The 20,413-nt window shown below is 40.6% G+C and overlaps 1 long non-coding RNA gene and 1 pseudogene across 1 annotated transcript in view; both read right to left on the minus strand.

The window, feature by feature from the left end:
- Nucleotides 1–20,413, minus strand: part of LOC150058251 (uncharacterized) — an 81,735-nt gene that overhangs the window by 53,402 nt on the left and 7,920 nt on the right. The gene's annotated exons all lie outside the window — the stretch shown is intronic.
- Nucleotides 8,607–11,193, minus strand: LOC150058254 (small ribosomal subunit protein eS8 pseudogene; annotated as a pseudogene).

The following is a 20,413-nucleotide window of genomic DNA, read 5'->3' on the forward strand; positions in this document are numbered from 1 at the left end:
CTTAGTATTCACTAATATCCAGAACTAAAATGTTTTCCTCCATGAAGAAAAACTGCTCAGATTAAAAGTGCTGTCAAATTAAGCCGGACACTGATGGCTCACCCTGTAATACTACTCAGGAGGCTGAGATCTGAAGACCAAGGTTTGAAGCCAGCTGAGGCACAAAAGTCTATGACACTCTTGCTCCAATTAACCACCAAAAATCCTCAAATGGAGCTGGTACAGCTGTGGCTCAAGTGGTAGAGTGCTAGTCTTGAGCCAAAAGCTCAAGGAAAGTGCCCAGACCCTGAGTTCAAGTCCTAGGAACACACATGAGCGCGCACACACATACACACACACGCACGCGCGCACACACACACACACACAAATTAATGTACAGTAAAGTTATGTATCAGATTTAGTGGGGAAAAAAATCTGGATGTTTTTTCCCCCAAGCTACAGTTTCCCAGTTCTACTTATCAAGAATCAACCAGCAGAGTAAATAGCTTTGGAATGCAGTATTTCCATCCTCTTCAAAACAAAATCTGGTTCCTTTCTCTCCCAGATGATGCCAGAAAAAAATATATTATTCCAGAGAAATGCTAAGAGAAATTTATAGAACAGTATCCTTTTTCTTTCTACTATAAAGCAAAGACAAGCTTTTTAATAATTAATCAACCAAATGGAAATAACTCTAGGAAAACTCTGGGTCTTATCATGAAACAATTGTGGGTCATGCACAAATTCCAATTTAACAAGGCCAAACTTTTCTCATGAACATAGATTTGGCTAGATGACTTTTTTTATTAGAATAACCTGCCTCATTAATGATCTTTGAACTGCTTGAGTTCTACATACAGTCAGTAACCAATAAATACTGAATGAATGAATCAACTTTTACTCATTCTTGTAACCATTTCAGGGCTCAGGATGGAACAGCAATCCTCTTACATGTATAAGGACCTGAGTTTAATACACAGCATTGAAAAAAAAGTTCAAAAATTATCTAATCTGAAGTTCATATCCTAGGTGGATAGATAATATGAAAACTAGAAATTAATTAGCCTATTTTGTGTACTGTATGCTTTTCCTGCGGCTTGAACTCAGAGCTTGGGCACTGTCCCTGAGCTCTTGGCTTGAGCCACAGCTCTACTCCTAGGTTTTTGGTGATTAACTGAAGATAAGAGTCTCACAAACTTGAGCCAGGCACAGTGGCTCATGCCTGTGATCCTAACTACTCTAGTGGCTGAGATCTGAGAATCACAGTTCAAAGCCAGCTTGAGCAATACAAAGCCTACAAAGCCAAGTGACTCTTATCTCCAATTAATCTCTAGAAAACAGGAAGTGGGGCTATGACTCAAGAGTAGGGTGATAGCCTTGAGCTGGAGAGCTCAGGGACAGCACTCAGGCCCAGTGATGGGGCTATAGCTTTGAGCTGAAGAGCTCAGGGACAGTGCCCAGGCCAGAGTTCAAGCCCCATGACCCAAAAAACAACAACAACAACAAACAAGCAAGAAAGAAAGAGTCTCACAAACTTTCCTGCCCACATTAGCTTCAAATTGCAATCATCAGATCTCAGCCTCCTGAGTAGCTAAGGTTATAAGCATGAGACACCAGCACCCAGCATTGATTAAAACCTTTTTGAGAATATTAAATCAAAAACATTCATTCATTTTTGGTATGTTCCAACATCTATTCCCTGATGTAGTTAGTGCTGAAGAAAATGAGCTAGAATCCCTAGAAAAGCAGAGGATTCTATGGGACAGAGAAGAAGGTTGTGTTCAGCTGTTAACATTTGCTTTCAAAGAATTTATACTCTCATAGAATTAGCAAGTTACTTTATTATCCCTGAATGAAAAAGAAAAGCAAAAGGATTTCTCTCTACCCATCCCAGGAAAACAACATGTATTCAACAAATATTTTCCTCTCCTCTAGGAACAATAGTCAGTTACTAGAAGACAAGTTGATGGCCTTGGCAGCACCACAAGTACCAACTTGTTTCTTAACTCTTAAGAAATCTTTACCTGCAGGCATAGGATAGGCAGAATACTCTCTACAAAATGTTATCATTCTAATCAAAACCTGGGAACTTGGTGCCTTACATGTCAAAGGAGACTACAGATGTGATTAATGGTTAAGGATATTGAGATACAGATTATCCTGTCTTATCGGAAAGAGCCAAGTTTTAGCAATTTATTCCTTAAAAGTAGAGCTACTTTCCTAGCTGTGTTAGAAAAATGAGAAGGGAGAAGGCATATGCAAGGAAGAGGCATTGGCCCACAGTTGCTGGCTTTGAAAATAGAAAAAAGTCCATGAGTCAAGGAACATGAAATGAAGGCCTCTAGAATTGGCTTCAGACTACAATAGCCAACAAGGAATTAGGGAGGTGGGAGAACAGTCATGCATCACCAAAGAACTAAATTCTGTTAGAAATAAACAAAGAAAGTCCTTTTCCTTGACTTCCTCAAAAGAACACATCCTGTGAACTCCTAGAGTTTAGCCCAGTGAGGCTGTCTGACATGTGTCATATAGAACAGTATGACAATAAATGCAGCCTGAAGGGGTTGAATTTGTGGCAATGTTATGGTAACAACAGAAAACTAATAGTAGATCTAAGCCTCCACCATTTATTCTTTTTTCTCCTGTTCATGTTAGAAACCATTGTTCTGACAAACCAAGGGAAGCAATCCTGGTTTTGTTGTTGCTGATCATTTGTTCATTTGTTTCCCTGATCATCCACTAAAGTCCCTGGCTAACCTCTCTGGAGCTTTAGCTTCTTCTTTTCTGTGTGAAATTACACAAGGGTAAGTGGTGAATTAGGGTAATGTTGTAGGCGGTACAGAATCAGAGATAATAAAAAGAAAAGTGGTTTCCCCTCTCTGAGCTAGACTGTGTATCATCTAGTTGAATCTCTTATTTTATTGTAGAAGAAAGAGATGCCTAGAGTACAAATGACTTCCCCAATAACTCACAAGGATCTGTGTCACAGATGGGATACTGGAGCTGGTGCTTTGTGTTAATATGTCCTCTTCCATTTGGGGTATTACAGTCTCCAACCTAGGCCCTCAGCATGTACTATAGCCCCAGGTGCATCAGCAAAATGCCCTCTACCCTGGCCTGTCCTAACACCTCTACATGGACCTAAGTCTAGTGCTGGGACCTGACCTCTGTACCACTGCTTTCTTTTTCTCTTCATCCTTCAAGGATAATGTCAAGCTACCTTTGACTGAAGCCCATGGCGATTTCTCCTCCTCCATATTTGCATCCCCTGAACATATTAATCCAAATAAGACTATGGCATAGCCTACGTGGAACTTTGCTTCTCCAAGTCTCCAAATTGCTGTAGAATTTTCTGACTTCTTCTAGCTAGTAAATTTCAAAGGCATCTTGTCTAGTATAAATTTTCACTTCTGACATTGTTACCTGTGGATGGCCAATTATTTCCAGGTGAAAAATATCCTCTTTTATCCTTAAATAAAAGAAAATGTGGAATAAGTTAGAGCAGGCCTGATTTATGTTCAAGGATATATATAAAAAGGCCAGGTCTCAGAGAAGAATGAACAAGGCCACAAAAAATGTCTCAGCTAGGATTCACTGTGTGGGGACTTTACAGAAAGCAGAAGTTATCAGTACCAAGTTTGCGATTCCGAGGCATATAGAAGAACAAAGTGATGTCTATGTACAGCTCTATAAGAAGGAAATAGGAGAAAATGTCCACACAACAAATGAACCAACCCTTAGATCAGATACTTTCCTCACTTATTGCCCCAGAAGTAGTGCAGTTGGAGGCTTTAATTGAAAGCAGTTGCACCACCCAGCCCAGAGTGTGACTCATCAATTGTCCCCAAGGCCAAGTGTTTTACAAAATATTCTGCATCCCCATGGCAACATCTCAGCCCACCCTCATTCAGTGTGATTTACTGGGGAAATGGAGGGGGGTGGGTAAGGGAAATTTGTTTGTTTAACTGATTATATATTTAAAAACATTACTAACAGGAAGACTATTTGGCACCCGAGGAGTTCTCTCCTGTAACAGTTCAAGAACTAAAGAGAAAAGGGGAAGATCCCAAACAGCACAATTACTTGCTGTTCATAACTCATATTCAGTGCATGTGTGACTTGAGTGGCAGACAATACTGAGGATGATGGAAAATAGGTGATAATTGTTGAGTTCTTACTATAAGGCACACTGAGTCCTTACTGCCCTTTGACAGAAGAAACTGAGACCCTCATAGCTGCTGATAAGACAGGGCTCAAATACAGATAGTCTGATTCTGGGGAACCCTATTTTCTTCATTATTGTATCTGATCACTTCAGGTTATAGGACCAGAAGAGCCTCGTAAGTTTGGGGGTTTGGGTTTTGATGACTATAATTCAACTATATCAAGGTTTTAGAGACTACAAAAGGATGGACTTCTGATTGGACAGTTCACTGCTAAGCAAACTGAAAGCCTAGCTGCCGAGATTATTAACCCTACATCTCACATTCACATCTCAGAGGTGAAGCAAAAGCTCTCCAGTATGTCATCAACCTAAATATCTCCTTACATGGAGCTACCTCTCCTCACTCACAGCCAGGGATGCTGCTACTTTGATCAGGCATCTCAGCAACCTCACTTCTCATTATAAGAGAGTTCTGTGAGGGACAGGTCAGCATAAGTACACAGTCATTACTGGAAATACTATCCTGCTGGTAAAGAGCCATCAAGGCCCAAAAGACAACTTCATTGCCCAAAACAAATGTGCTCAACTTCCAGGCTGCTTGAATTGTTTGAACTCAGGAACGCTCTTAGCTCTGAGCTCAGAGCTGTTATTTGAAACTCAAAAGTGAAGAGGAAAGGATGAGGAAAAGAGAACTATTCATCTAATGTATACCTAAGAAAGGAGGCTTGCATGAAATTTAAACTTAAAAGCAAAGTGAGTATTGCTTTTAACCGTTTTAAATACTCTCAGTTATGTCGCTATTTATTAGCATTCTTTGTCTTTTTAAGAGGAAGGACTATTGTTTTTTGTTTTTCATGCCAGTCCTGGGACTTGAACTCAGGGCCTGGGCTCTGTCCTTGAGCTTCTTTTACTCAAGGCTAGCACTCCACCACTTGAGCCACAGTGCCACTTCTGGCTTTTCTTGTTTATGTGGTACTGAGGAATTAAACCCAGGACTTCATCAATACTAGGCAAACACTCTACCACTGAGCCACATTCCCAATCTCTTGTTTTTAATTTAAGTTTTATTGAGAAGTAGACATGGTAATTCCAGCTATTCATGAGGCAGAGACAGGAGTTGTTGAGTTTGAAGCTAGTCTGAACAAAGGAGAAGATGAGTTTGAGCCCCAGGACTGGCACCAAAAAAAAAAGAAGTAAGAATGGCTGAGGATTTGCTCAAGTGATAGAGTACTTGCTTAGCATGGGTTCAAGGCTATGGGTTCAACTCCAGCTCAGCAAGGAAAAATAAAGGTTTCACTGAGATATAATTCCATTTGAAAATGCTTAATCCAATGTTTTTAATATGTTCAGAGTTATGAACCACCATTATCACAATTGACTGAACATTATCACCCAAGAAACTATGCAACTATTAACAGTCATTCTCAATTTCTAGCCCCTCTTCCATCTGTCTTCTTCCTAGTCTCAAGTAATCACTCATCTCTTTTCTATCTCTCTATATTTGCCTATTTTTTATTTTTCCCCTTCTTATCAAATTTAATTGTCCCTTGGCTAACAGTTCCCCAATGGCTCTTTAACACAGTAAACACCCTAACCTCTGTAACCACATTCTGCTTTTCCTATGAGTTCAATATTTTAGATTCTACACAAGAAGCTGAGTGCCAGTGGCTCCAGCCTTTTATCCTAACTACTCAAGAAGCTGAGCTCCAAGGACCACAGTTTGAAGTCAGCCTGGGCAGAAAGTCTGTGACCAAAAAAGCCAGGAATGGAGCTGTGGCTCCAGTAGTAAAACAATTGAGCAAAAAAGCCTTGAGGGGAAAAAAAATAGCTCAGTGCCCAGGCCCTAAGTTCAAGGCCCAGGAGTAGTGTGTGCACACGCACACACATACATTCCACAAGAGTGAGGCCTTGTAACTATCTTTCTGTGCCTAGCTTATGTAAAAGAAAAGCCATAAAAATACTATTTGAAGGCCAGCTGCAGTTGTCCACACCTGTAATTCTAGCAACTTGAGTAGTATAGATAAGAGGATCACAGTCTGAGGCTCTTAGTAAGGGAACAAAATTACAAGACCCTATTCTGACAAATAACTAAAGCAAAAAGTAGTGGCATATGGCTCAGTGGTAAAGTGCTTGCCTAAGTTCAAATCCCACTACTGTCCCTCCCCTAAAAAAGAAAAGCATTATTTGAGTAGTCATTTTCAGATTTTGAAAACTTCCTTTTAAATTTTTTGTTGAATACCCTAATATGGCAAGTATGCAAATACATAATTGACCACTGCTTTAATACTTTCTGGTGAATGTGCCCAAAGCTACTATAACTGGTAAAATTCTTGACAGTTCAGTTTCGAGAGTCATGGATGGCTGGGCTGTAACCTCTGGTTTCTGGGTCCTTGCTTTTCCAGCTATTCCAGGGACGAAAGCTACTGCTGTTACCATGTGCAAGCTTGGAGGTTTTCCACCTGCCAGGCAGCCACTATGTCACATGCTTCTGAGCTGGCACATCCCAAATACTTGAGGAAAGTGTGCCCTTGGGGACCCCTACTAAGTTCCAGTCTATTGCACTATTGCAGTCATGTAGGAAAGAAGGCAAGAGATTTTCAAATCCTCTCATATGTTCTAAAGAAGCCAAGTTTTTACCTGAAATCTCCAGATATTTAAGGAGATTATGAAAAAATTATTAAAATGTTCTTTGGGGGTTTGGGTTGGAATTTTTGTTTGTTTTGTGTTTTTGGTATCAGTACTGAGGCTTGAACTCACAGGGTGCTCTCCTTTAGGTTTTCACTCAAGGCTGGCACATTGCCACTTGAACCATAGCTCAACTTCCAGCTTTTTGGTAGTTAACTGGATCTGGGATTACAGGTGTGAACTACTGGTTCCCAGCTTACTAAAATGTTTTGTTTTGTTTTTAAAGGCCCACATGGATGACCAAACATGCAGAGGCCATGAACTCACAGGCTCCAGACAGAAATTGCACTCCCTATGCATTAGCTTTACAAGCAGAGTCACTTTGGAGCCCTGTCATTCTATGCTGGCTATTCCTGGCTGCACTGGGTGCCCAAGATCCTAATGGCTGTATAGTCATCCTCTCATTTTACCAAACACTGAATCAAGGACTGGTATGGTTTCCACACACAGGTAAGAGTCATGATCAGTTTACGTAGTTCACTCAAAGTCACATCAAGTATACAGAAGGATTCTGTCCTGGAGCAGCTCTAGGCTCTAAGGACAAAGTCTGCTATCTCCTGCAGCCCTAATATCCTGGGATTCCACTGAACATACTACCATGTTTGAATAACCCTCTGTATCTCTTAATCCTCAAATTCTTTATGTTGGTAATTTTTGGAGATGAGGCTTTGGGGAGGTAATTAAGAGTAGATGAGATCATCAAAATGAGGCCTTTCTGATGGGGCTTGTAGTGTTGTAAGAAGACAAGAGACTGAGCCACCCACCACATGCTTGGTCTGTTCCTGATGGAATTTATTTCACCATGTTATAATGCAACAGGATGGCCCTCACCAACTAACACCATGCTTTTGAACTTCCTGCCTCCTGCATCACGTGTCAGGCTTTAAGCTTTTACCTCTTATAAGTCATTTCTCAGACTGTCTACTTCTATAGGAAATCTACATTGCTCATGGATTTATCACATATAGTTTTGACAAAACTGGGTAAAAAAATAACATTTAAAAATAAAATGAATTTCAATAACAAAAAAAATTTTTTGCCAGTCCTGGGCTTGAGCTCAGGGCCTGACCACTGTCCTTGGACTTTCTCAAGGCTAGATCTCTACCACTTGAGCCTCAGCACCCCTTCTGGCTTTTTTCTATGTATGTGGTACCGAGGAATTGAACCCGCGTCCTTGTGCATGCTAGGCAAGCACTCTACCACTAGGCCAAACTCCAGGCCCCCTATAACAAAAATTTTTAATTCAATTCCTCTGTGTACATTACATAGTTCAATGGATTTAGAGAAACTCTCAGTACCATGTCATCATCAGTTGTGTTTAAATTGTGTGATCTGCTGAAGGTTTCTCTGCCCTTGATTGTGGGGAAACATGCTTGCCCAAAAAGCAAATGATGCTCCCCAAATTAAAAGTTAATTTGTTTAAATTTAAATGACAAAGATTTTAGATTTGTTGAAAGGCAGCATGTCAGCAGCAGAAGTAGGTGTTTATGAGAAAAATTAACCAAGCATCCTTTGTACAACACTGAATTCTATGCTTCCTGAGCATGTGTATTTGTTTCATTACTGGTAGTCACCTTGGACTCATGTACCAGCAGATACATGGTTCAAGTTTATGCCTGGCGCCAGTGGCTCACGCCTGTAATCCTAGCTACTCAAAAGGCTGAGATCTGAGGATAGCAATTCAAAGCCAGCTCAGGCACTAATGCCTGTGACACTTTCTTTTTTTTTCAAGAACAATAAACACCTTTACTACATAAGCTAAAGATGGTAAATGACTTTATTTGCCTTTCCGGGCCTTGATCTTCCTCAGACAGAATTCCAGGTCCTTGCCTTCTAGCACATAGCCATCTGCTCCACCTGGTCTAGATGAAATGCAGGCAAGAAGCTTCCCCTGCTAGAAATGCTTCTCCAAAAGACTCCTGATTTTGGCATTCTTTTTCCTTTTATCATATTTCTTCTGAATTTTCTTGGATCGCTTTTTGTTTAAAATCTCTTCCTTTTCAGGAGTCAGCTTGGCCCCTTTCTCGCAGCCCAGGGGCAGTGCATAGTGTGATCCATACAGCATGCTGTCGATGAGCACGATGCAGTTCTTTACCAGGGTCTTGGTGCGGACCAGCTCGTTAATGGATGCATTTTAGACAACATCAATGATCATTGTTTTACGAGTACAACACTCTGAGCCCCAGGAAAAGTTGCCCACATCCAGCCTCAGCGCATGGTATTTCTTGTTGCCACCTCAAACTACGACTGTATGTATGCGAAGGGGCCAACAGGACGTCCAAGCTCATACTTCTGCTTCTTGGGTAGGGCTTCCTTTTGCCCCTGGTTTTGTGGTGCTTGTACCAGTTTCCCGAGAGATGCCCATCGCTCAACGCCCTGTGACACTCTTATCTTCAACTAACCACAAGAAAACCGAGAGTGGCACTGTAGCTCAGGTCGTAGAGCGCTAGCCTTGAGCTGAAGAACTCAGGAACAGCGAATAAGCCCAGAGCTTAAGCTCCTCAACCAACAACAAAAAAAAAAAACACCCAAGTTTATTTCATTCTTCTCTAGAGAAAGACAGTAATATTCGACTTATTCAATAAATCCCTAGAAGTAGCTATTTTAAAAGCTACTGTGAAGAAATCCCAAGGTCATGGATTCAAATTTCTGACTTGCAAATTTTTGGGAAAAAAAAGAAAGGAGGGGGAGGGGGATCTTGAGTAGGTGCCAAACACAAAGGAAAAGTTGGGGAAAGGTGAAACCCAGAGGACTACTGGATTTTTGTTTCGCTGTTATAGTAGTGAGAACTAGAGATTGAAAATATGAGGACATCCCTAAGGGAATTTTCCAGGCCATTTCAATTTTTAAAATTTACTCTGAACAATGTAGAGTTACCAAGAAACTGTAACCAAGTTACTACATCAGTGGGGAAATACAACACACACACACACACACACACACACACATTTTCCAGTAAATGGCTACTGACTCATTTTCACCAGTCCTTAATATAAGCAGCTACTAGTGTGTAGTAGCAGTGATGTCATCATTTCTTCCGAGAGTCAAAGAAGGGATGATGTGAGTGGTATGTGTGAACATGTGGTAGGGAGGGGACCAGTAGGAGACAGACAAGGAGTCATGGGCCTTGATCAGTTTCTCCTGATATATCAGATTGGTTTAGGATACTCTGATAAAAAGTAACATGATCACTACACACTTGGGCAGAAATCTGACATAGGATTAAACTAATTAGCTGCTACTATGAAGGTACAATAGTTACATGGGTACTGGCATCCAACTGCTTAGCTTTGGATTCCAAATTCTTTACTTAGTTGCTACATTTTCCTGAATGAATTGCTTACCTTTAATAAGCTTTACTTGCTCCCATAGGGATAACTGGATAATAATAAACCTTTGGGGTTGTGGTAAAGGTTAAATGGGTTCAAACATACTCAGTGTTTGAAACTGTACCATATGTAATAAGTATTCAATAAATGACACTGCATTATCTTTTCCAATCAAAATTTCAGGTAGCTGTGTTGTTGATTTGTACCTGCAATCCCAGCACTTGGGAGGCAGAGTTTTGAAAAGGAAGAAGAGTAAGACTTTAAGACTGGCTGTGGGGGGGGGGGGGGGAAATGGGTACCAAGACATGTGAAAGGGTATCAATGTATGTGAATTAACGCACCTTCTATCTGGCAAATATCATGTAACCCTTTTACTAATTACAATAAAAAATAAATAAAGAAAAAAGACTGGCTGTACATAGTGAGCACCTCTGAAGGTGAATGGAGTAAAGAGAAAGTGAAGGGAGAGGAAGAAGGGAAGAAGGGGGAAAAGTGAGAGGTGGAAAGGGAAGAGGGAAAAGAGAACTAAGAAGAAAAGAGACAGGAGAGGGGAAATGGGGAGGAGGGGAGGAGATTTCTGGTAACTGAAAAAGGGCTCATTTTACTCATCACTGATGCTGTTCTTCAGCCGAGAGAGAGAGAGAGAGAGAGAGAGAGAGAGAGAGAGAGAGAGAGAGAGAGAGAGAGAGAGAGAGAGAGTGTTGCTTCTAGCTTTTTGTTAGTGGTTAATTGGAGATGAGACTCTCATAAATGTTTCCTGCCAGGCCTGGCTTCAAACCATGATCCCATGATCTTCAGATTTCATCATCCTAAGTAGGTAGGATCACAAGTATGAGATACTTCAGGCATTGTTAATGTGTCTGCTCTACAAAATTATTTTGCCAAGTATCCTAAAAGTGACAGTTCAAACTCCAGCTCTCCTAAATTCCATGACATCAGATAGTGGCAAGCACTGCAGAACAGATTTCAAGGAGAGTTAGGATAGATTCCTGGTAACGATTTCTGAGTTTGCTTGACTCACTGAACATACTTCATGGTCTTCTAGACACATTGAATGCCTCCATGGAAAGCAGGAACTGGAGAGTTTCCTCACTTTACCAGAGAGGGAACAAATAGAGCCATATAAATTATATGTACAGAGAATAGATTCACTTTATATATCTGTTGACTATTTCTATATCCACTTTGAGAACAAAGCCATCTATCACTTTGTAAAGCCCAGCAACTAAACTTATAAGTTATTCTAAGCTCCTAATAGACAATACTCATCAGTCAAAGGTGCAAACTATTTATTGTGGTGATTAAGTTTGATAGCTAACTTGATTAGATTGAGAAGAACATAAAATATATCCCTGGGCCTTCAAGAAAGGATTAACTAAGGTGAGAAAGTCTGCTCTGGATGTGGGCAGGACCATCTCAAAGGAGGAAGGTCCAGATGAAACAAAAGAAAGAAGAAAAATAGCATAGCACAGCATTCTCCTTCTCTCCCTCTTCTTTCCCTCTCCATTCTCTCTCCCTCTCCCTCTCCCCCACTCCTGGCCACCATAATATTAGCTGTTCCACTACATTCTCCCTGCCAGAATGGATTGAAATCTCTGGAATGGTGAGCTAAAATAAATCTTTTCCTCCATAGGGAGTTTATAGCAGGTATTTTTGTCAGGAGGATACAACAGTAACTAAAACAGATACTGAGATAGAATTTCTTCATTTACTAAAAAATAATCTCTATGTAGATTAGGAAATAAAATTGCATAAAAATCTTCCTGATTACTCAAACAATGCTTATTAGACCCAGACATTTTACACACCACAAGTTCAAGTGACTTAAGATAGAATGGAAGAACTAGAAAATTGTCTCTACACTTGTGTTAGGCAGAATCCTGGGCTCTAAAACATGTCTATCTCTTAAGTCTCTGGAATCAATGCATTTTACTTTAGGTCAAAAAGGGACTTTGTAGATGTGTTTAGGTAAGAAATATGAGAACTGCCCTGAGCTAACTAGGCTCCTTATAATTGAGTTTTAAAAAAATCTGTAGAGTCCGAAATTACAACAGCTAAGCTTCGAGTTTGGCCTAGTGGTAGAGTGCTTGCCTAGCATGCACGGAGACCCAGGTTCAATTCCTCGGCACCACATATATAGAAAAAGCTAGAAGTGGTGCTACGACTCAAGTAGTAGAGCTCTAACCTTGAGAAAAGCCCAAGGATAGTGTCCAGGCCCTGAGTTCAAGCACCACAACTAGCAAAAAAAAAAAAAGAAAGAAAAAGAAGAAATGACAACAGCTGAATGTTTTAATACTTGATGGCAGTGAGTCCAAGACAAGGAATGTGGACGCCCTCTGGTGGCTGAAAAAGCAAAGAAGTGATTCACCCCAAGAGCATTCAGGAAAAAAATCGCAGTCCTGCTGACATCTCATTTTTTTTTTCTTTTTTCTTTCTCTCCCTTTTTTTTTTTTTGTTGTTGTTGGTTTTTTTTGTTTTTGTTTTTGCCAGTCCTAGGGCTTGAACTCAGGATCTTGGCACTGTCCTTGAGCTTTCTCAAGGCTAGCACTCTACCACTTGAGCCACAGCACCACTTCTGGCTTTTTCTATGTATGTGGTACCAAGAAATTGAACCCAGGGCTTCATGCATGCTAGGCAAGCACTCTACCACTAGGCCACATTCCCAGCCCCTCAATTTTTACCTAACAAGATTCCTTTTTTTTTTTTTTTTTTTTTTTTTGCCAGTCCTGGGGCTTGAAATCAGGGCCTGGGCACTGTCATTGGATACTTTTTGGTCAAGGCTAGCGCTTCAGCCACAGCACCATTTCTGGCTTTTTCTGTGTATCTGTATATGTGGTACCCGGTAACTGAACCTAGGGCTCTGTGTATGCTAGGCAAGCACATTATTACTAGGACACGCTTCCAGCTCATGAGATTCCTTTTTAACTTCAGGCCTCAAGAAGTATAAAGTAAGTCAGGCACAGTGACTCACGCCTGTAAATCCTAGCTACTCAGGAGGCTGAGATCTGAGGATCGAGGTTCAAAGCCAACCCGGGCACTAAAATGTCTGTGAGACTCTTATCTCCAATTAATCACCAGAAGAAAACAGAAGTGGCACTATGGAGGCTGAGTTTGGCCTAGTGGTAGAGTGCTTGCTTAGCATGCATGAAGACCCAGGTTCAATTCCTCAGTACCACATACATACAAAAAAGCCAGAAGTGGTACTGTGGCTCAAGTGGTACGGTTCTACCCTTGAGAAAGACCGAGGACAGTGCTCAGGCCCTGAGCTCAAGCCCAGAAGTGGCAAAAAAAAAAGTGGCACTATGGCTCAAGAAGTAGGGCAATAGCCTTGTGCTAAAGAGCTCAGGGACAAGGACCAGGCCCAGAGTTCAAGTCCCACAAACAAAAAAAAGTATAATACTTTTGTGTTACTTTAATAATTTGTATTGATATAAAATAATGTCTGGATTTTTTTTCACTCAACATTAGTTTGTGAGATTCACTTAAGGCTGCTGTGGGGAACACAGCCCATCCTTTCATCACTACAGAAAAGAACTATAGGGCTTTATCATAACTTATCCATTCTACTACAGATGAACATTTGGGTTGTTCCATTTCAATGGTTGAATCTGTACGTTGGGAGTATATAAAAAAGTGAGAAGAAATAGTCACATAAAAAATTTCTCAAATCTTTGATTTCAGTTCAAAGCCACCCAGGCAGACAAATCTGAGAGAGGCTTATCTTCAATTAACAAACAAAAAGCTGGAAGTGGAGGCATGGCTCAAGAGGTTGAGATCTGAGGATATCGGAGTAGTAGAGCACCAGCTTTGAGCAGAAAAAGCTTAGCTAGAGCACAGGGCCCTGAGTTCAAGTCCAGGTATAGCCCACACACAGTATTGTCTTAATAGACATTATAATATTCAAAACAAAAAAATCTAATAATAACCTTATAACAAGCCCTGCTGATAGGGTTTTCTCAAGACTACTAGGGCTATGCTCATTTTAATTTATCATGACTTTGTAAGAGCATGCTCAGAGCCCAAGCACACCAGTCCTGGCGCATGACTCTCAACTTTAGCACTGAATTAAAAAAATCTTTCTCTCAGAAGTACCTTTAGCTCATCCTGATCAGTGAGCCACACTCCCCATCATGCTTGCGGAGTAGAATATGTCAACTGCAGAATATGTCAATGATGGTGACAAAATTTCTTAAGAGGCCTGTCATCTTTTTGCAAGTTTAAGTGAATCTACAGAAAAGAAAAATAAAGGCCCTGCCATTCCTTTTCTATTATTATTATTATTATTATTATTATTATTATTATTATTATTTGGTCATGTGGCTTGAACTTGGCCTGGGCTCTGTCTCTGAGCTCTTCAGCTCAAGGCTATGGCCCTACCCCTGGGCCTGGGCATTGTCCCTGAGCTCTGGAGCTCAAGGCTACTGCCCTATCCTTGTGCCAAGCCCCACTTCCCATTTTCTAGAGGTTAATTGGAGATGAGAGTCTCAGGTTCTTTAGTGCCTGGGGATGGCTTTGAACCCTGATCCTCAGATCTCAGCCTCCTGAGTACTGAGGATTATAGGCTTGAGCCACCTCCCCCCGTTCATTTTCTATTCTTTTATCAACAGTCAGTTCTCATTTTAACATCCTGCTTTTCAAATCTCTTATTTTTAAACCTCAACATATAAGTGTAGGTCAGGCATTTGACAACACAGTCAAAAGTTGATCAAGTCATGGCATGTTATTAGCCTACATGGAACTAGCTCTCAGGTCTTCATATTTCTTGTTCTAGGTGAATATCATTTCTACATTTTGGGTACTTTGGTATGGTGGATGTTTGGTTTCCAAAGTTTCCAGAGCCACCATTTCCCAATCTCTCTTTCTAGCCCAGAGGTAGAATGATAATCGCCTGGAGGTGAAGAGCTCAGGGACAATGACCAAGCCCCGAGTTGAAGTACCATGACCCACAAAAAAAAAAAAAAAAAAAAAAAAAAAACCCTTCAGGGTAAACAAAACTAAACTAGCCAGACAAAAAAAAAAAAAGAAAGAATTTTTAAAAAGAAAGATGGCCAGGAGTTTGGCCTAGTGGTTAAAGTGCTTGCCTAGCATGCACAAAGACCAGGGTTTGATTCCTTGGTACCACATACATAGAAAAAAGCTGGAAGTGGTGCTGAGGCTCAAGTGGTAGAGCTCTAGCCTTGAGAAAGTCCAAGGACAGTGCTCAGGCCCTGAGCTCAAGCCTAGGACTGGCAAAAAAAAAAAAAAAAAGAAAAAGAAAAAGAAAGCCAGGCATGGTGGCTCACGCCTATAATCCTAACTACTCAGGAGGCTGAGATCTGAGGATCCTTGTTCAAAACCAGCCTGGGTACTAAACAATGTGAGACTCTTATCTCCAATTAACCACTAGAAAACAAGAAGTGGGGCCAAGGCTCAAAGGGTAGGGCAGTAGCCTTGAGCTGGGAGCTCACATTCACTCTCTTTTACATTTATCTTTGTCCCTCTCTGGAAGTCTCTTTGTAACTGTAAGGCTGATACCAGCCCCACCTTCCAGTATGACAATATGTTGAGGGACATTCTTTTTTTTCTTTTTCTTTTTTTTTTTTTTTTTTTTTGTGGGCCATGGGGCTTGAATTCTGGGGCAGGCGCTGTCCCTGAGCTCTTCAGCTCAAGGCTACTGCCCTACCCTTGAGCCAAGCCCCACTTCTGTCTTTTAGTGATTAATTGGAAATAAGTCTCATGGCTCATGGTCTTTAGTGCCCAGGCAGGCTTTGAACCTCAATCCTCAGATCTCAGCCTCCTGAGTAGCTAGGATTACATGAACCACCATGCCCGGCTTGAGGGACATTCTTTTTGAATATTATACACGTGTAGAAAACAGACACTGTTAAAGTACCTATGTGATTCCTTGAGCTCACAGAAAACAGCAGAATGAAACGGGGACAAAAACATAAGAAGGAGTATCAATGTGCGAGAAGTAATGCACCCACTACCTGATGAATATAACTGTAACTCCTCTATACATTACCCCAACAATAAAATAGAAAAAAAACAGCAGAATGGGTTACTTGGTAAATGTGCAATAAATGTTTATTTAATTATAAATGAACCTAAGCTACTGAGCTTCTCAAGTTCATGATTTTTGCAATAATAACTGCCTTTTTTCTGAGAAGTTACAATGAGGTAGTGTGACAGACATGCTTTATTTACATCTTGTTTTCACAATATTTCTTAATTTGGGTTTTAACTGAATTTTTTTGTATTTTCTTTTTTGGAACTGGGGATCAAACCTAGGATGTTGCACTTGCTAGACAAGTACTTTTCCACTAAGCTACATCTTGAGAAACCCTCACAATATTTCCTATATTCATTTTTATTCTACTTTTCGGATGAAGGTATAGGTGAGGAAGCATATCCAAAGTTGTGGCTTATTTTAGCTAATCTCTGCATATTTCTTATACAATTACTATGTAAAAAAGATACACCATTTTAGGACTGTAAGTCCAGTCAAACACAAATAATATATAAGGAATAATATAATAAGTAAGAAGCATTTTGTGTTTTAGTTCATTTGTTTCTTGGTCCAATTTTTTTTCATTACAGTGATCGAGGACCTAGACAGAACCAAGAAAAAGAGTTCCATCTCCTACTCAGTCACTCATTCAGTAATGTACTAATTAGTTAGCGTTCTCATGATCCATTTCACAGAAGTCATGTGTGGTGGTCAAATTTTTCCTTGCTATGACAAATATTTGATCAAAACTTAATATTTGATTGGGCCGGGAGTTTGGCCTAGTGGTAAAGTGCTTACTAGCATGCACGAAGGCCCGGGTTCGATTCCTCGGTACCACATACATGGAAAAGAAAGCCAGAAATGGTGCTAAGGCTCAAGTGGTAGAGCTCTAGCCTTGAGAAAAGTCCAAGGACAGTGCTCAGGCCCTGAGCTCAAGCCCAGGACTGGCAAAAAAAAAAAAAAACCTTAATATTTGAAAAAATTTAAAAGGAGGAAAGTTATTTTGACTCATTGTTTCAGTCCAAGGCCAGATGGATTCATTGCCTGGAGCCAGACAAGAAGGAGGAAATATTATAACAAGAACATGCATCACAGGAAAGCTGCCTACCAGAGGAAACAGAAATGGGGAGAGGAAAGGGCCAGGAATAAGATATATCTTTCCCTATGAGCTACTTCCCTATGACCTTTTCCCAATTACCTACTTTCTCAACTAGGCCCTACCTCCCTACATCAAAGGATTAATCCATCACTAATCCAATTACATGCCAATGATTCATCTGGACCACATGAGCTTTAGGAAGTTACACTTAATATCCAAATCATAACAGCTATCAAAGATGGACTACATATAAAAGTTAACATTGTCAGAACTGTTAAAAGTGGATTTAAAGTGAGCTTCCTACAAAAAATAATATGAAATTTTGTACATATTTATGGTCATTTTCTCGTCATTGCTTCAATCTTTAAAATCTTCCTTTCAACACCTGTGCAAACAGATGTAAGTAGTCCCAAATTAAGCTATTTATATTTTGTAGATTGCATTTATGTGTTCTTTCTCCAAAAAAAAAGAATAAAAGTCCATTTTGTTAGAATTTCCTGAAGCTATTAGCTCTGAAAAATTAAATAAAGTTTGAATAATGTACTATAAAAAAATAAATAAATAAAGTGAGCTTCCTTCTAGTACCCTGTTATTCATTAGTAGTTTAGTATCTCTGGGCCTTGATTCTAGAAAAACTTTCAGTTATGTACATAGACTATATCAAAGATATTTAAAAGGAGAAGCAGGTGCTGGTAGCTCACACCTGTAGTCCTAGCTACTCAGGAGGCTGAGATCTGAGAATTATGGTTCAAAGCCAGCCCCAGGCAGGAAAGTTTGTGATTCTTATCACCAATTAACCACCCAAAACTGGAAGTAGCACTGTGGCTCAAAGTGGTAGAGGGCTAGCTTTGAGCTGAAGAGCTCAGAGACAGCACCAGGCCCAGAGTTCAAAGCCCACAAACAACAAAGAAAGAAAAGAAAGAAAGAGAGAAAGAAAGAGAAAAGCATGTTCCATTTCCCCATTCCCATCCTATGGATGACAACAATCTGGTACGACAGAAGAGACAAAAAGCTAAAAAGAGGAAGGTACTAGAAACCAAAAACGGAGTAATAGGGAGGCAGAAATCTGTGCAGGGAGATTATTATTCCTGTAAGATCAAAGCATCCAAGCGTCCCAGGGAAGGAGAAATGAAAGATAAGAATATAAGGTAAAATCAAGTGGCTCTGCTCACAGATTGTCAATTCTGGCTCCAAGAAAAGCCCCACAAGCTGCAAGCCTTAATCCTGCTACAGAAATTTGTGAGGCAACAACCACCCCAGTGTGTGAGACTAGCCTAAAGAAGAAAGACATTTTGTGGCTCAAGTATCCCTGAGAGTGTCAAGATTGGATCTTGTGAGTAAAGCTGCTATCAGGACTGAATCATGGAGATAAGGAACAATTATGGCACAGTGAATCACAACATTTTGCCACATAATTCAGGCATAAATCAGATGTGACTGAGGACCAGGAAGTGTCTGACAGGACCCTGCAGAGAAACTCAAATGGTGAGAAACAACATTGTCAATTTGAACACCAGAGCTTGGAAAGACTGGTTGTGCTGGGTGATAGAAGGCTGAGATTTCTTGTGAGGGTCCACCGCAGAGGCATGGGTCTGGCAGCTGTTGTTTTCACCCTTGGGAGGAATGCAAGGGCAACTCATACCATCCAGCAGAAATCACCCCCCTAGCCCCGCCCTGCCAAAAAGCACTTACTCCAGACATCTAGGAGTAAAGGACCCCAGGGCACTCTTCGCTGGGCAATAGAGCAAGGGGAATGGTAATAGTCAGGACTATGAAGGCAAGGACATGGTAAATTTTCAGGGTTAGGAGAGAACCTCATAGCCTGAAGCCAGAGCAGCAAGAACCTTTGAATAGGAGGTCTGTGAAGTATTCAGTGCAGAGCTTGCTTCCTGGGCTCTCTGTACTGATTACTGAGGGACACAGAGGCTCTGTTCTCCTACATAGTTGTACAGAATGTGATTTCCACAGAGCTCTGAACCTTGCAGAGACACAAGTGCATACACACACCAACAATTGAAAATTCATAGTGGCACTGTGGCTCAAGGAGTAGGGCGGTAGCCTTGGACTTAAGAGCTCAGAGACAGAGCCCAGGCCCAGCGTTCAAGGCCCACAACCAACAAAAAAAGAAAAGAAAATTCATAGTTTTAAGTCTCTATGTATCTTTTGTTACTATTTTGATTTTATTAATTTTTAAATTCATTTTACTCTATGTATTTTTCTCAGTGTACCTGTATAGGTCATTTACTTACTAGCTTTTCCTGTTTAGTAAGGCCATCTGCCCCCTCTCATTTACTTTTTAGCTCAGCTTCTCCTTCCTTTTCCCTTCACCAAAGCCATATCTGTACCACAACATTTTAGCATTTCATTTTAAGTCATATGTTGTCCCTTTTGATAAACTTTCCTCACTTATACTTCCACTTCCCTTGTATCTAAGTAAGACTGTTCTCTTGTTCATATTTCCTGCTACATTTGTTTCCCCATTCACTAATCCTTCCTCCTTTCCTTCACTCTTACCAGGTAACCAACTGCTTCATCATTTCTTTTTTTTTTTTGGGGGGGGGGGTTCATGGGACTTGAACCCTAAGCACTGTCCCTGAGCTCTTCAGCTCAAGGCTACCACCCTACCCTTGAGCCAAGCCCCACTTCCAGTTTTCTAGAGATTAATTGGAAATAAGAGTCTCAGGTCCTTTTGTGCCCAGGCTGGCTTTAAACCTTGATCTTCAGATCTCAGCCTCCTGAGTAGCTAGGATTACAGGTGTGAGCCACCACACCAGCTCATCCCTTTTTTTTTCTTTTGCTTCTTTTTGTATAATGTTATTTTCAGTTTTGTTTTGTTTTCTTTCATCTTTATTGTTTTGTTTCTTGTGTGTGTGTGTTCAATTCTCTTCATTTTGTTTTCCCCAACACAATATTAAATAGATTTTTTTCTATCTTCTCCTACTTTCTCATTAACCGTCCTAATAAAATTACCACTCTCTGGGCTGGGAGTTTGGCCTAGTGGTAAAGTGCTTGCCTAACATGCACGAAGACCTAGGTTCAATTCCTTAGTACCACATATATAGAAAAAAGCCAGAAGTGGTGCTGAGGCTCAAGTGGTAGAGCTCTAGACTTGAGAAAGTCCAAGGACAGTGCTCAGGCCCTGAGCTCAAGCCCAGGACTAGCAAAAA

Source organism: Megascapheus bottae, chromosome 10 (genome assembly GCF_031878675.1).
Source record: "Megascapheus bottae isolate mThoBot1 chromosome 10, mThoBot2.hap1, whole genome shotgun sequence".
In the NCBI taxonomy this organism is placed as follows: Eukaryota; Metazoa; Chordata; class Mammalia; order Rodentia; family Geomyidae; genus Megascapheus; species Megascapheus bottae.